The sequence below is a fragment of the Sander vitreus genome, chromosome 2 (assembly GCF_031162955.1).
Source record: "Sander vitreus isolate 19-12246 chromosome 2, sanVit1, whole genome shotgun sequence".
Taxonomy (NCBI): Eukaryota; Metazoa; Chordata; class Actinopteri; order Perciformes; family Percidae; genus Sander; species Sander vitreus.
In genome coordinates, this window is record NC_135856.1 from 16,796,729 (window position 1) to 16,805,299 (window position 8,571).

Sequence of the window (8,571 nt, forward strand, 5' to 3'; positions counted from 1 at the left end):
GCAGTAGTACTATGGGATAGTTGAACATCTATGAAATGTTACAATGGCCAGCTAAAAAAAACTATCCATAAACATCTAAATCTATTTACAATTACTTTTTAAGGACACTTCAAATGTCTTGTGTGCCTGCAATGGCACCTACAGTAATGTAACAGCTATGAGGTATAACAACGTTAATTTATTATAAATCCATTATATAAATGGATCATGAAGTTGCACTTTCAGACCGATTATATAGATAATACTCATCTGAAACACCGATACAAAATTTAAAAAAAGCTTGCAGGCATGGGCATCGTAAAGTGGATGCAACCCTACTTAATGGTCTCCTATTCATTGTAAGAGATGTTCATAAGAGAACCATGTACAGTTGTGTTCAAAATAATAACTAATAACATCACTAACCTCATAAATCCAATTTTTTGGTATAAGTGATATTTCTACATGGCAAATAAAAAAAGTGAATGATGCTCAAAATCCTTAGAATAGCTTTTAATTCCATAATATCAATGCATTGGGAACACTGCACATTCAATTCCAAATCAAAACATGACCAAAATTGATCAAGTTTGTGTTATACCTTTACAGAAAGTGAAGAAAAATGAATATTAGGCTGTTCAAAAAAATAGCAGTATTTGCATTTTTCTTTACAAACTCAAACATTTACTGTATAAACTGAAAAATGTCTCAAGGGTTTGCTTTACTTTGAATCACTGCACTAATATTTAGTTGCATAACCATTATTTCTGACGACTGTGTCACATCTGTGTTGCATGGAGTCCACCAACTTCTGGCACCTGTGAACAGGTATCCCAGCCCAGGACGATTGAACTACATTCCACAATTCCTCTGCATTACTGGGTTTTGCCTCAGAAACAGCATTTTGGATGTCACTCCACAAGTTTTCTATGGGATTGAGGTTTGAGGATTGGGCTGGCCACTCCATAACATCAATATTTGCTTGTTACTGGTGTGTTTTGGGTCATTGTCTTGTTGAAAGACCCATTTCAAAGGCATTTCCTCTTCAGCATAAGGCAACATGACCTCTTCAAGTATTTTAATGTATTGAAACTGATCCATGATCCCTGGTATGTGATAAATAGGTCCAACACCACAGTATGAGAAACATCCCCATAACATGATTTTTGCACCACCATGCTTTACTGTCTTCACAGTGTACTGTGGCTTGAATTCAGTGCATGGGGGTCGTCGGACAAACTGTCTGCGGCCCCTAGACCCAAAAAGAACAATTTTGCTCTCATCAGTCCACAGAATGTTGCCCCATTTCTCCTTTGGCCAGTCAATATGTCCTTTGGCAAATTTCAACCCATTCAGTACATGTCTTTTTTTCAGCAATGGGACTTTGCGGGGGCTTCTAACTGATAGCTTTGCTTCACGTAGCCTTCTTCTGATCGTAACAGTACTCACAGGTAACTTTAAGTCTTCGTTGATTTTCCTGGAGCTGATCATTGGTTGAGCCTTTGCCATTTTGGCTATTCTTTGATCCATTCGAATGGTAGTTGACCGTTTTTTCCCACGTCGTTCAGGCTTTGGATGCCATTTCAAGGCATTTGAAATCATTTTGGCTGAGCAGCCTATAATTTTCTGCACTTCTTTATATGGTTTCCCCTCTCCAATCAACTTTTTAATCAAAGTCCGCTGTTCCTCAGAGCAATGTCTGGAACGACCCATTTTGCTGAGTATTTCAGTGTGAAATGCACTATAACCAGCATGCACAACATTTGCTTCCTTCCTTCCTTAAATATGGGCCATAATTGACACTTGTTTCTTTACAGAATCAATCACCTCACTAATTGAACACAACACTGCTATTATTTTGAACATGCCCCTTTCAATTACAGATTCAATTACGCAGAATGAGCAGCATGCATGTCATGACTGTTGGGTCTGTTGGTTTTCTATGACTCTACAACACTTACTAGTAAATTATTTGCCATGTAGAAATATCACTTCTACCAAAAAATTTGATTTATGAGGTCAGTGATGTTGGACTGCTATTATTTTGAACACAACTGTACCTCTGCACTCAACACTAGTTTCAGGGGAATTAGCTTCTCCTTATATCTCAGTCAGGCTTTAAGGAAATGAACACAGAGAGAGAGAGAGAGAGAGAGAGAGTGTAAAATCAATCAAATCAAGCATCAAATGCTTTAAGGCAAAAGTAATAGCGAATGATTATTTTCAATAAAGATCCCTTTAGAAAATTTGTGACTTACTATGTTAAGACAATTCCCAGACTCATACTGTCATCTGAAGTTGTGTGTGTGTGTGTGTGTGTGTGTGTGTGTGTGTGTGTGTGTTGGCAGATGTACTGGTTTGCTGATACATTCAGCTACTTGGGCTCAAAACAAATTGCAAATTGGCCAGTTTACTGGTGATATAATGGAGTGTCTGTTCTGCTGACACTGGGTGTTCTTGTATCAGAGAACAAACCTAAGAAAATATAAACATATTTTAGTCAACAGCTTCAACCAACAAAACTTGTGATGAGCTGCTGAGTCACAGTATCCCATGATGGTCTAATTACTTCATCAGAGGCCTGTAAAAGATAACATTTTGGGGGGAACAATGAATCCTTTTTAGAAGTAAAGCCATTCATTTTAAATACAAATTTAAAGAGGGGGGGGGACTGAGTATGCCCTCATTTGAGGAGGGCCCACAAAGTTACTAGAATGAATAGCTGAGGATGCGGGGAGGGGCCCATAGAGAATGCCTGTGTATATGGTCCAAAATGTTGTGCTACGCCCCTGGCTATTAATACCCTCTAGCTCTAATGAGCTGGTCTGATGTACCCAACGTGTAAAAATTCCCCTTTGTTTATCTGGTCAGTGTTTGCTGTACTACGCTGGACACTAATGTTTGATTCTGGTCAGTCCACCCCCCTTCCCCAATAGCCCACCCCTTCATACATCTTCAGATCTTCTTGAAAAGGATGTAGGTAAAGAGTACCAATACGCCTGCGGACAGAAGTCCAATCACACACTGGTGGATGGTGATGATGTCCTCCAGAGCATGGATGCGCTCCTCCATAGCATTGGTGTGGATGTAGTCATAAATGGAGGCCCCGATGCTCCACACCGCCCATACAGCATCCACCAATGCTTTCATAGTGGGAGAGACCATTGAGAAGGCCGGCTGCAGCTGGACGCCAGCCACATCCACTGCTTTTTGGCCACACTGCACCACAGAGAGAGAGAGAGAGAGAGAGAGAGAGAGAGAGAAGAGGGTGACACATGGTGCAGCGAGGAGAGAGCATTGTGTAGGCACACTGATAGCCTCCAAAATAGCAATCAGTTACACATCTACAAACATTAACAGACAATGCGAAGCTCCATCTGAGAAGATTGTAAAAAAAATAAAAAATAAAAGCAAAACTGTGGGAAGAGTGAAACTTGTTAAAAAAGCCATATGACAAAGACAATGCTCTGTTATGACAATTCAGGAATACAACACAGCGCTTCTGTGATTCTAATCACATTATAGATGCCATTTCATTGTTTTATTATAAATACATTTACTCAAGTACAGTACTTTTGTACTTTTACTTTACTTGAGTGTTTGTCTTTGCTATTTCATACTTCTACTTTACTGCATTTCAGAAGCAAATATTGTATGATTAGGAACGGAACAGATTAGGAGTTTACTTACAAAACATGTATTCTGCTAATAAAATATGTAGTTAAAGATGGAACTACCCAGGATACTAAGTACATTAAGTACATTACCCCCTTTAACATTGAAATGCAACTTACACATTAATACATCAATAGTAATTCAATAGTTTAATAGCCTATATACACAACACTGAAAACTTTATTCTGGATGCTTTTACTTTTAATACCTCAGCATATTTTGCTGACAGTAGGCTACTTTTGAGTAAACATTGTAAATGCAAGTTGTTGCTTGTTTTTCTATAGTAATGTATGATGCATTTTGTTTTACCTGCTTTAGCAACAGATGCAATCTAACCTACCTAACTGAGTGTCTTTCTGCCATAAACACAAAGGGTCTTTACATTCCTCTCCCTCTGCTCTATAGGCGACCGACTCCTCCAACACACGCTGACGTCATTTCAGTAGCAATAAACTTGGTCCAGTACTGAACTGGCTTCACAGCTGACATTTGGTCTTGTGAGATCAGAAAACTCAAATTCTGCAGTGCAACAGGAACCTGAGTTTGGTGAAAATAAAGGAACAAGACGGTAATGATGTTATACACAGAGATTAACACGCACAGGCTGTTTGGCGAAGACATTTATTTACGGACTTAAAAACTCACCGACAGCTGTCAGATGTTAATGTGATGATGTAGATGATGCACATCCATCCTGCTGTTGCTGGAGTAATGAAATGCGTTGTTTAGGAGAAGCCGAGCTTGTTCCTATCAGGTACAAAGTCGGACATTGATATTTGGCGTCAAGTTAGCCTAAAACAAACATCGCTTCCGATCCAACCCGTAAAAAAAAAAATAGTTCAATTCTACAACAAATACAATATATAATATATTTCAGTAACAAAATGCATCCGCGAATAGAAATGTGCATGGAAGAATAATTGTGACGCCAAAAAATACACCACGTAAAAAGTTACAGTTGATATTAAGGTAAATAAATAGGTCCTTCAGGACAAATCATCAGATCATTTATTTTATTTTGATAAGAAAATCTCCCAATTTCCGGAATTATAGTGGGCTTCTTGTCAACATGAAGCAGCTGACCGAAGCCATATGAGAGCGTCACCACGGGCACTAAAAGTGGAGCATGACCTCGAGAATAGAACAGAGTTGAATAGAATACAATAGAACAGAATATAATAGAATGCTAACTATCACAATAAAATTGAAAATGACATCACAAGATTTGAATAGAATGCAAAATATCACAATAAAATAGCCTAAAAATAAAGCAAAATATCTCAATAGAACGCAATATATATTACAGAAAATATTGTAATGAAAAATACAAGAACAGACAACAAAATATCACAATACATTAGGATAGAATGGAAACTATCACAATAGAATAGAAAATAAAAATATCACGATATAATAGAACGTAATATCAACGTAGATAATTAATGAAAAATACAAAAGAGAAAAAAAATCTAAATAGCAGAAAGAAGAGATTGAAACAGAATATACTGCAATGTAAAATGGAAAGAATAGAGTAAATGCAAAATGGCATAAATAATATGATAGAATATCGAGTAGAAGAGTAAAGTAATTGAGCACAATAAATAAGGGAATCACTGGAGTTGACTTAATTGGTTTCAGCACGGAATGAGAAGCAGCCAGCAGGTTAACGTTTAAAGCAGAGCAGTTTTATTTACAGAAGACAGGTTTCAAGTCAAGTTTGAAGGAAATCATCTCACAGGACTCACACATCATGGCTGAGGTGGAAAAGATGGCACAAAGGGAGGAAGGCAGTTGCCTCTGATTGGTGTGAGTGATTGCACCTAAGGAGGTGGTTCCTTTTAAGGCAGTCCCTGATGTGTGGTCTTGTGGCCTCTGTTTGGGAACTTTTAACAATAACATAATATAACATAACAATATAGAGTATAAATCTTGCTGACCTAAGATTTGGAATGAAGCCACTGCTTAAATGTATCCAAAATGATCTATCCGTCACGCTGTTATTACCCTCTGTACGAAACTGCACGTGATCACACTGATCTAAAACAGTGAATGTTGTGTTTGAGACGTGCATATAATTAAGTCTCGTGGCGCGTCGCTGCCACCAGGGGTCGCAGCCCACTAACATGTTGCTGGTCAGGGAGGAAACGAGAGGTGTGATGAACCTGGGACGTCTATAGCCTCCTGAACAGCATCGATAAAAAAGGGGGACACCTCGAGAAAGCCGCAGACGAGCCGCTCCGGAGCAGCCGGAGCCACAGCTGAGCGTGGACGGGCGAGCCAACACACCGCAGGAATGTGTGCAGTTACAGGCAAACACATGCTCGGACGTTACTCAATGTAGTGATCTTGTCCGTTTTTAAAGTCCTCTTACAGAATAATTGGAAATACGGGGCTACATTGCTGCGCCCCCGACGGAAACCTATAATTGGAGACGAGCCAGTGACGCGCTGAAAATAACCAGGTTTCCACTTAGCACCGGTCCATTTTGGGGAGGGCCCACCACGAGGGCGCAGCACCATATATCAGCTCCTTCCAGCTGTTTGGGAATATCCTGCTCATAATATCGAGGCTGCAGCATGGCAGTAGCAACAGCAGGCTCCGTTCTCTCTCCCCGGCTGTCTCTTTCCAGAATGGATATTGGGTGACTGGTTGGGTGCTGGGTGCGCACCGGGAATCTCTCGGTGGGAAACGCAAAGGCGTTTTTTTAAGGGAGGGAGGGCGGGGAGGGTCGACTGACACAATGCGCGACACTGTTGCGTCTGCATGTTTTTCCCCCTTGGAAATAGGTGAAAAGATAGGCCGGGGGGACTGTCCGACTTCTTCCAAAAGAAAATTCGTTCCCCCACCCCTAATAGGATAATCTTGCTCAATTTGGGATGCGTACAACACCAAGTGATCAGATATTACTGGGGCGGTGGTGGTGGCGGAGGATAGATGGTGAAGTTCAACTTCGCTTGCAGACGAGATCTCCTCCAAACAGCCAGACAACCAACCAGACAGTCGTTTTTTTTTCTTTCCTCGAAGTCCCCATATGGCTGCGGGATGCTGACACCTGCGCGGTACGCAGGTAACAACAACCGGGCAGCATCACCTACTTCTGCAGACACTGACAGACAGCAGATCAGCGGGTATGTATCGGCGTGGTCACAGATTAAACCCCGTAGCATTCCTTCATTACCTCGTCTGGAAGTCAAATCTTTTGGTATTAAAGACATTTCCAGGATCCGATAGGTAAACCTTTGTAGTTTCAGCCACAATGAGTCCCCGGCGATGGGACGGATGATGATGGTGTGTGTCAGAGGCTGGGTCTTTGCGGGCAAGGTGAGTCCTCAATTCGTTCAACTGGCCTACAAAGTCCCAGTTTTTGGCTCATGTGACCACCAAGTTATTGAAAGTACACTTCTGCTACATATTAATCCTTTGAAGAAAAATAAATAGGGAACAGATACTTACGGAGAATATAAATAGGCCTTTTAAAGAAGCACAGTGATATCTCAGGAGATAAAGTCGTCTCATTATAAAGCTCGATAAGGTCAGTAAACACACCATTTAGTACCGCTGACATTATGTGATCTATAATCATTTTTTGGGGTAAATATTATGAATAATAAGGTCACTAATAATACGAATATTACACTTCTTTTTTGAAATGTATGAGCTCCACTTCAGGCAGTAAACTACACAAGGAATTAATGCACAAAAGAGGACTGCATTAGCAAACAGCTGCAGGTACTTAACCAAAGGAAATGTACAGGTATGTAAAATTACCAGCTCAGATGGTCAAACAGTGAATGTCATTGCTTAATAATCGGCTAAAACCTTTGATTAGTCAAACTTGAACTTTACTGCCTTGTGAAAGAGAAGCATGCTTCTCAAGAGTCACAGAGACCCAGAGCAGAGAGCGTTTCTGTCTGATGCTTACAATGATGAACAACTTTTACATGCCATTTCTCTTGAAAAAAAAAAGCGTCCCTGCATTTCTCAGCTTTTTTTTTTATTTTTTTAGCCTAATCAAAAATAGATTAGAGAAAGGAGAAAAGCTAAATTTACATGGAAAATCAGTTAATTTGTTGAATTAATATAATGTATCTTCAAAAAGCACAAATGATAAAAACTTAAAATTGGTTGCATTCACAAGCAAGGGATTCATACCCTCCTTAAATTTAGATGAGTAATATAATCCAAAATTGAACCATTTCTGTAAAACCTTCAGCTCAAAATATATGATAATATACTGAAATGAATAAAAACAAACAAAAATCCCAAAGTGCTATTCTCTATTATGTTGAACAAGTGTGTCAAGTGGGGAAGAAGTTGTTTTGGAGGCCTGTTTCTATATCTGTCCTGACCCTAGCATGCTGTACATACCTCACTAATGAATTTAGCATCCTGACACTAGATGCTCTATGTAATTAAAAGAGCGGAGGGCCAGGGTGGCATCTCCATGCTGCAAGTGACACATAGGTAAGACATTCGCTGAAGCATGGGATTTTTATTTTAAAAACATGAGACCTCCGTGATTATTAAAACACTCCTAAAACAGTCCTGTTAGTGAAACAGACTCCCTTGGCATCGCAGTAAGTGGGAAGTGGTTACATTAATCTTTCCGTCAGTTTTATTTATTGAAAAGTTACTGCTTGATCATAAGTTATTTGTAGGCCGTGCATTACAGATCAGTGGCAGGTCATTTGTCTTTACAAGCCTGCTATTTATTGTTACGTCTGTAAGGCGTTGCAAGGAAAGTTGACACTTAAACTCCTTAAGTTCTAATTAAATACATTGTGATTGTAGGCGATATCCTACTACTAATTAATGTTACATGTAGAGAATATTTCAAACACTCTTAACATCCTTGTTATCAAGTCATAAAATATACTTAAAATCAAATATAGATAAAAGATAAATGTTTGCACCTCA

The 8,571-nt window shown here is 39.5% G+C and overlaps 1 long non-coding RNA gene across 2 annotated transcripts; it reads right to left on the bottom strand.

Moving 5' to 3' along the window:
- Window positions 1-477: 477 nt before the first annotated feature.
- LOC144537218 (uncharacterized) lies at window positions 478-6,350 on the bottom strand. Of its 2 annotated transcripts, XR_013503833.1 has the most exons (4): window positions 5,400-6,350; window positions 4,300-4,401; window positions 3,995-4,191; window positions 478-3,198 (listed from the first exon to the last, which is right to left on the bottom strand). It is a non-coding gene; the product is annotated as an uncharacterized LOC144537218 (long non-coding RNA). The 2 variants fall into 2 exon arrangements; XR_013503832.1 differs by lacking the exon at window positions 5,400-6,350 and having other exon boundaries at window positions 4,300-4,458.
- Between the last annotated feature and the right edge of the window lie 2,221 nt (window positions 6,351-8,571).